The sequence below is a fragment of the Orycteropus afer genome, unplaced genomic scaffold (genome assembly GCF_000298275.1).
Source record: "Orycteropus afer afer isolate SDZICR_OR568_19922 unplaced genomic scaffold, OryAfe1.0 scaffold00054, whole genome shotgun sequence".
Classification (NCBI taxonomy): domain Eukaryota; kingdom Metazoa; phylum Chordata; class Mammalia; order Tubulidentata; family Orycteropodidae; genus Orycteropus; species Orycteropus afer.
The window spans coordinates 12,067,693-12,075,811 of NW_006921641.1; positions in this window are offsets into that span (position 1 = coordinate 12,067,693).

Consider the following 8,119-nt stretch of genomic DNA (forward strand, 5'->3'; position numbering starts at 1 on the left):
GTCCAGTGTTCACACTTTGAAAATCACTGTTCAAGAGTATCCACCTAAAAGTGAAATCGCTGAGTTATAGGGTGTGATAGTTGGGGCTGTGTGTCAACTTGGCTGGACCACAATTCTGTGTGGATTAAGCAATTGTGCTGTGGGTTATTCCCATGATGGGATCAGATGTATATGTTTTGAGCAACCAGTCCATTGAAAGGAATTTCCCTTGGCCTGCTTCCAGTATATTTATGGACATCCTGGGAAAAGAGACACTCTTCTGTGGATCCGGATCCTGTTATGCTACCTATGACTGTCCGTGAGCAAATAATCCACCATTTGACCTGGAGATCTTGGATTCGTCATTTGTTGGAGTCAACAGCTAGTATACTGCCTACCAACCTTGAGCTTATCAGCCCCTGCAGCTGTGTGAGTTGGGAAAAGCCTCAAGCTTGACGTTTGATCCAAGAACTTGGAACTTGCCAGCTTCTATAAGTGTGTGAGCCATTTTCCTAAGATAAATTTCTCTTTCTCTATATGTATATATAAGCTTTACTGGTTCTGCTTCTCTGGAGAACCTAGCCTAATACATTGGGCATTGCCAAAGAGGCAGGGAGGCCACATCATCTGACCTCTAACTGCAGAAGAGGAAGACAGAATCACCATCAATAGCCCAAGGCCTATTCCTGCAAGGCCAGACATGCTGCCTCCCTCCAGCCCTTACACCAACTGTCCTCCCGCAGCACCCAAAGCCTATCTGCCAGGTTTGATAATTCACCGCAGTGGCCACACAGAACTCACAGATTATGGGGTTTATTAGGGAAGCACCAGGCTACAATTCAAGTTCAGGAACAACGTTCAGTCTCTTTCAGCCCACCGTCTCTCACCCAACAGTTTCTCTCAGTCTCTCTCCCAGCAGTGTATGTCTCTCGGTGTCTCTTTCTCAGCAGCGTATGTCTCTCAGTGTCTCTTTCTCAGCAGTGCATGTCTCTTAATGTCTCTTTCTCAGCAGCATGTGTCTCTCAGGAGTGTGTTTCTTTCAGAAACATATCTTCCTCAACCAGCAGTCAGAGAGATTTCTGCTCTAGGAGGCCTCCTTTTGAGCCTGGCAGAGTGGCCAAACTAGCCAATCATAACATCAGAATGCTAAGCACTTGAAAGAGAGTGAACTTCCCAGAACATTGTTTTGTGCCACGCCCAACAGAAATACCCCAGATGGATAACTTTTACAATCAGGAGCTCCTCAGTTGCTCACAGCAAATTCTACCTCAGAGTTTACAAAGACTTATGGCTAGAAAAGCCATTCCAGGTAATTTACTACACCGCAGGTATATTGTCAACCTCAGGTGTGTCAGAGTAGAACTGGACTCCATACAGTTTTCAGTGGCTTATTTTTACAGAAGTAGATTTCCAAGCCTATATTCCATAGTGCCTCTGACTGGACTCAAGCCTCCAACCTTTGGGTTAGTAGCCAAGCACATTAACCATGTGCAACATCCATAACAAATGCTGCCCTTCCGATCTCCCATGGTTGACTATTGTTGGTGTTGTTGTTATGTGCCATTGAGTTGCACCCAACTCATAGCAATCCCTCCTTGGATTTCCGAGGCGGTATCACCACAGAAGTAGATTGTCCAACCTTCCTTTCGAGGAGTGGCTAGTAGATTTGAACCACCAGCCTTCTGGTTAGCAGTCAAGTGCCTTAGGCACTATGCTACCAGAACTCCCCCCATGGTTGACTGCTCCAAGGAATGCACCTCCCTGGTGTAATTGTTCACTTCGTAAGCCTATTATCTGGCTGGAAGTTAAGCCATGGGAGTGAGTTCAATTCCAGGCCTGAAGGATGATTAACAGCCATAATCTCAGGGTTTTCATCAGTCTCTATCAGATTAGTAAACCTGTTTTTTTTTTTTTATGATTTTGAGTTTGTTCCACATTTTTTTTCTCACTCTGTCCAGAATCTCCTATTTTGATCCCTTTCTAAGTGGTTGGCAGTGGTAGCTGTGCACCATCTAGTTTTTCTGGTCTCAGGTTCATATAGTTTGAAATTCCTATGGTCCGCTAGTCCCTTGGACTAATTGGTGAGTCGCTTTTGGTATATTGCCTTTCGCATCACAAAAATCAATGCATATCTCTCACCTATCTAGCAATTTTTCCTCCCCTCCCTTCCCATATCTGATAACCAACAAAGAAAGTTTCCTTTCATATATAAACCTTTCCTTGACTTTTTACAACAGTAATCTCTTACAATATTTGTCCTTCTGTGATTGCCTTATTTTCACTCAGCATAATGTCCTCCAAGTTCATCCATGGTGTGGTAGTTAAGGTTATGTGGCAACTTGGCTGGGCCTGGTTTTGAATGGCTGGGCAGCTAGATGTAGTTATTCCCCATGGTGAGATTGGTAATCAACTCCATGGTGGAATCTATTGTGAGTAGCTGAGCAGCTGAGCAGTTGCCTTAGGGAATTGATCTGCTTCCAGTATATAAGAAAAAGCTTTGAGAAAGGTCTCTGCAGTTTTTTGGCATGCTTGGACTCTGCATGTAGCCGATTCTTCATCTCAATAGCCTGCCATGTTTCCTGCCAATCTTGGGACAGTCTCTGGATTTGAACTAGTGGCCTGCCATGTTATTTGGTAATCTTAGGACTGTGCCATTTTATTTATCAACCTTGGATTTGTCAGCCTCAGCCACCAGTATCTGCCTGAGTGAAGAGATGCCTTTAGCTTCAGTGGGCCAGGAGCAAAAGACCAAGCTGAAGACCAAGGTTGAGGGACTTTCACCCAGCCCCTAGAGCTGGCACTTTGAACTCATACTTCTAAGTAAGAGAATAAATCCCTGTTTGTTAAAGCCATCAATTTGTGGTATTTTCTGTTAGAGTGGCACTAGAGAACCAGAACATAAGTGTTTTGCAGATTCATTATTCTTTAGTGTTGCATAGAATTCCATTGTCTCTATGTACCATAGTTTGGTTATCCATTCATCTGTTAATGGTCACTTAGGTTGTTTCCATCTCTTTACTATTGTGAATAGTGCTGTGATAAACAGAGGTGTACATTTATCTATTTGTGCCCAGGCTCTCAATTCTTTAGGATATATACCTTAGTAGTGGGATTGCTGGATCAAATGGTGTTTCTATTTCTAACCTTCTAAAGAAGGGAGTTCTGGTGGCTTCGTGCCAAAGGCATTAGACTGCTAACAAGAATGCTGGCAGTTCAAACCCACCAGCCACTCCTTGGAAGGAAGTTTGGGCAACCTACTTCTGTAGTGATACCACCTCAGAAACCCAAGGAGGGGTCGCTATGAGTCAGATCTGACTTGACGGCAGTGAGTTTGGTTTTTTGGTAAAGAAGACCACACCATTTTATACAGTGATTATACCACTTTACAGTACCACCAGCAGTGTATGAAAGTTCCAATTTCTCCACACCCTCGCTAGCACTTGTTGTTTCATTCTTGTTGAACTTTGCTATTCTTGCTGGGATGAAATGATACCTCGTTGTTGTTTTAATTTGCATCTCTCTAATGGCTAGTGATTGAGAGCATTTCTTCATGTGTTTTTTGACTGCCTCAATAACCTCTTCGATGAAGTGTGCTCATGTCTTCTGCCCATTTTTTAATTGGATTGTTTGTCTTTTTGATATTGAGGTGTTGGAGTTTTCTATAAATTTTACAGGTAAGTCCCCTGTTGGATATGTTGTTGCTGAATATTTTTTTCTCAATCTGTAGGTTCTCTTCTTCTTTGGAAAAGTCTTTTGATGCACCCAAGAATTCAATTTTTAGAAGGTCCCAGTCATCTACTTTCTTTTCTACTGTTTGTGCATTTTGGGTTACGTTTGGTAGTCTATTTATGCCATATTTTTAGGGCCCAGGGGCACCTCAGAAGACAGACCTGGAGATCTGTATCTAATAGGTCACAGCCTTGAAAACTCGGGAGCAATTCTGCTCTGCACATATGGAGTTGCCATGAATCAGAATCAACTCAACAGCAACTAACAACCACAAGCTTTCCTGTTATAGCCATGCCTGTCCTCTCAGCCCTAGAAGCTGACCTACCTATCCAAATCATACCCAAGTTTGAATTGGATCTCAGACATTTTGCTGTGCTTGTGGAGCCCATCTCTGGAACTCAACTGCTGTCCTTCCCTCTGCTACAGCACCTCAACATCTTCCTTCAACCTTACTGGCCTATGTGACCTGTCCCCAGCCTGTTTAATATTCAAGACTACCTAAGTTATGAAAAGAATAGCTGATTTGGAAGAGCAATCAGGAGTTCTGTTTTCAAAATATGTATTAAGCTTGAAATATGTATGATATCCAAAAACTTCTGCCCCCTTATCTCTTGCTTTTGATCCAGCAAATAGATATACCAGGAAAGTGTTTCCTTCAGCTTCCAGAATCCCTATCTTCTGGAGCTGTCTCTGTAGTCATTCAGCATACTTACTGCCAAGGATTGATAATAGATTACTGTTTAGATGTTGTTGCTCTTACGTGTTTGCTTTCTCCAAATAACAGCAAAGTTTGTCACCTACCATTTGCCTCTGGAAAGTTCTAAAAAAAAAAAATTTGTTTTGAAGTTTGTTACTCTTTGATATTGACTCCACACACCATTTCAAGTCTCCAAACATTTCCAGGTTTCCTTTGGATGTTCCCCGACCTTACTTCCAAAACTTTCCTTATTTATTTATTTATTTTCCTATTTTTATTGTGATTTGGGTGAAAGTTTACAAAGCAAATTCATTTTCCATACAGCAGTTCATACACATTTTGTCTAATGACATTGACTGCAATTCCCTACAATGTAACAGCTCTGTTCCCACTTCCTCTCCACAGTTACCTCTTCCCTGTGTCCTTCCCTCCCATGCACTGCCATCCCCACCAGCTGTGTCCCTGTGCAAACACTGCCCTTCTGTTCTCCCATGATTAGTTGCTCCAAGTAGTGTACTTACCTGATGTAGATGTTCAGCCCATATTCCTGTCTACTATCTGGCTGGAAGCCACAGGATTGAGTTCGATTCCAGGCCTGAAGGGTAACTAGGGACCATAGTCTCAGGGGTCTCATCAGGCTCTATCAGACCAGCAAATCTAGTCTTTTTTTTTTTTTTTTTTTATGATTTTGAGTTTTTTTCCCACATTGCTCTCCCACTCTATCCAGGATCTCCTGCACCGATCCCCCTCTGAGTGATTTACAGTGGTAGCCAGGCACCATCTAGTTCTTCTGGTCTCATGGTCATATAGTCTGAGAATCACATGTTCTACCAGTCCCTTGACTAATTGTTTCCGTGTGTCTTTGGTTTTCTTCATGCTTCTTTGCTCTGGAGGAAGAGAGACCCATCGTTGCATCTAGATGGTCACTTGCAAGCTTTTAAGAGCCCAGTTACTACTCACCAAAGTAGGATGTAGAATAATGTTTGTGTAGCATGTAATACCAATTAAGCTCGATGTCCCCTGTGACCATGGTCCCAAGCTTACAGGTCCAACTACTCGTTCCCTCTGGGTAGCTGACTATGGCCATGAAGCCATACCATCTTGTCCCTTGTCAGCTTTACTATACACTCAGACATTCTTACTGCACAAACAAATACACATGTAGAAATGTTGTCTGCTAACCCTATACATGGTCATGAGAACACTATCCCCTGCCTAGACATACCTGATCATTCAGCCTGTCCACTCATAGATTAATGCATTGCCATCACTGACAATGCAGTACTATGCATGCAAAAGAGTTCATCTTTGTTGTCTGTACCTCCCATGTACCTCTCTCTGTCTTCCACTTCCTCAATGCCACCATGTTGATCACTCACATTTGGTACATTGCCCTTCCATTCACCCAAATCAGTACCTATCTCTACATATCTATCAGTATTCCTTCCCCTCTCCTTCCATCACTAGTAACCAACAAAGAAATTTTCCTTCCATATATAAATCTTCCCTTGTCTTTTTACAATAATGAACTAATACAGTATTTGTCCTGTGATTGACTTATTTCACTCTGCATAATGTTCTCCAAGTTCATACATGTTATGCAGTGTTTTGTAGATTCTACATTATTATTATTATTATTTATGGTTCAGTTTTATCTTTGGATAATGAGTATAGCATATGTCTATTTTATTAAGATTGCTTAAGAAGGAGCCCTGGTGGAACAGTGCTTAAGTGCTGGAGTGCACTTGATCAGTGGTCCAAACTCACTAGTCACTCTGTGGAATGAAGATCTGACAATCTGTTTCCTTAAAGAGTCACAGTCTTGAAAACCCTATGAGACAGTTCTACTTCATGGTTGTTATGAGTCAGAGTCAACTCAATGACACCTGGTACAGGTATGTCCCAGTCAATGAAGGCACATATGACAATTTATAATTTAACACTGAAATATACCTGGATAAATAATTTAATGCCACTGGGTTTATTAGATTTTATACAGTCATTCCCTTGTTTTCAATGAAATTTCCCTGGTAAAATTGTCAAATAACTATTATGGTAATAACCTGGATTTAAATTATTATTATTATTGTTTTTCATTGTTAAGTGCTATACAAATGATATCACATGAATCTTTACACTTAAAAAATAAATGCAGAATGATGGATATTTATGCCTGGATCTGAGCTGTTTCTCCATACTCCCATTTGAAGATGATGTTGTGCAAATGATAAGTATTGTTTTTCTCCCTTACAATTACATTTAAAGAAAGAATAATGCAGTACACATCTATAGACAATTTAGGCTTTTAAATTTAAAAGACACTCATGTTAGGGCTTTCATTTAATAGCTATAGAAACTGAACTCACACTACTTTAGGGAGAAAATATATTGATTTAGATTCAGAATACTCTGAAATGAAGGGATTGAATTGGTACCACGAACTCTAGGGCTTGAATGATGCCTTCAGGAATCTTTTCGGACTCTTGTTTATGTATTTGTGTGTTGGCCATTTTCTCTCCCATTGTCATGGTGAGGAATGGGGTGGGGGTGGGAGTGTTGTTCCTGATATCCCAGGCTTGTGAAACTCAGTGTTCTACTTCAGAAGGAGGGGAGAGATTCTTTCATCCAGAGTTCATATATAAAGGACTGTGGTTGACATTCAGAAGTCTTGGCCATTGCTAGACACTGACTGTAACCAGAGAGATAACATTATGACTGAAAACTGGCCTCCCAAGCCACATGGGTTGGTATAGATCATGCTAGTCAGACAATAGATTCCACTCTAACAATCTTGTGTGCAAACTGTGCTTCGCTTGTAAGCAAGCCCTGTATTGTTCAGAATTTCTTCTAGGTTCTTAAACGTTATTTCTACATTATTCTTTAGTGTTGCATAGTATTCTACTGTGTATGTACCATAGTTTGCTTATCCATTCTTCTGTTGATGAGCACCTAGGTTGTTTCCATCTTTTTGCTATTATAAATACTGCTGCAATGAACATGGGTGTGCATATATCTGTTGTTGTCCCGACTCATAGCAACCCCTCCTTGGGCTTCCAAGGCAGTATCTCTACAGAAATAGTTTGTCCAGTCTTCCTTATGAGGTTAGCAGACAAATGCCTTAGGCACTATGCCACCAGGGCTCCCTTCTTTAGAATATATACTTAACAGGTAGCATAGTGCCTAAGGTACTTGACTGCTAACCAGAAGGCTGGCAATTCAAACCCACCAGCCACTCCTCGGAAGGAAGGTTGGGCAGTCTACTTCCATAGTGAAACCACCTTGGAGACCCAAGGAGGGGTTACTATGAGTCAGGTCCGACTCGACAGCACATAACAACAACAACAACAACAATGGGATTGCTGGATTCAATGATATTTCCAATTCCAACTTTTTAAGGAATCACCATACTACTTTCCACAGTGGTTGTATCATTTTACAGTCCCACCAGCAGTGTGTGAGTCCCAATCTCTCCATGTCCCTGCCAGCATCTGTTATTTTCTGTCTTGCTGAACTTTGTTAATAGTGCTGAGGCCAGATGGTATCTGACTGTTGTTTTGATTTGCATCTCTCTAATGGTTACTGGTTACTGGAGGAGCTCTGGTAGCATAGTGCCTAAGGCATTTGACTGCTAACCAGAAGGCTGGCGGTTCAAACCCACCAGCCACTTCTCAGAAGGAAGGTTGGGCAATCCCACTTCCGTAGGGATACTGCCTC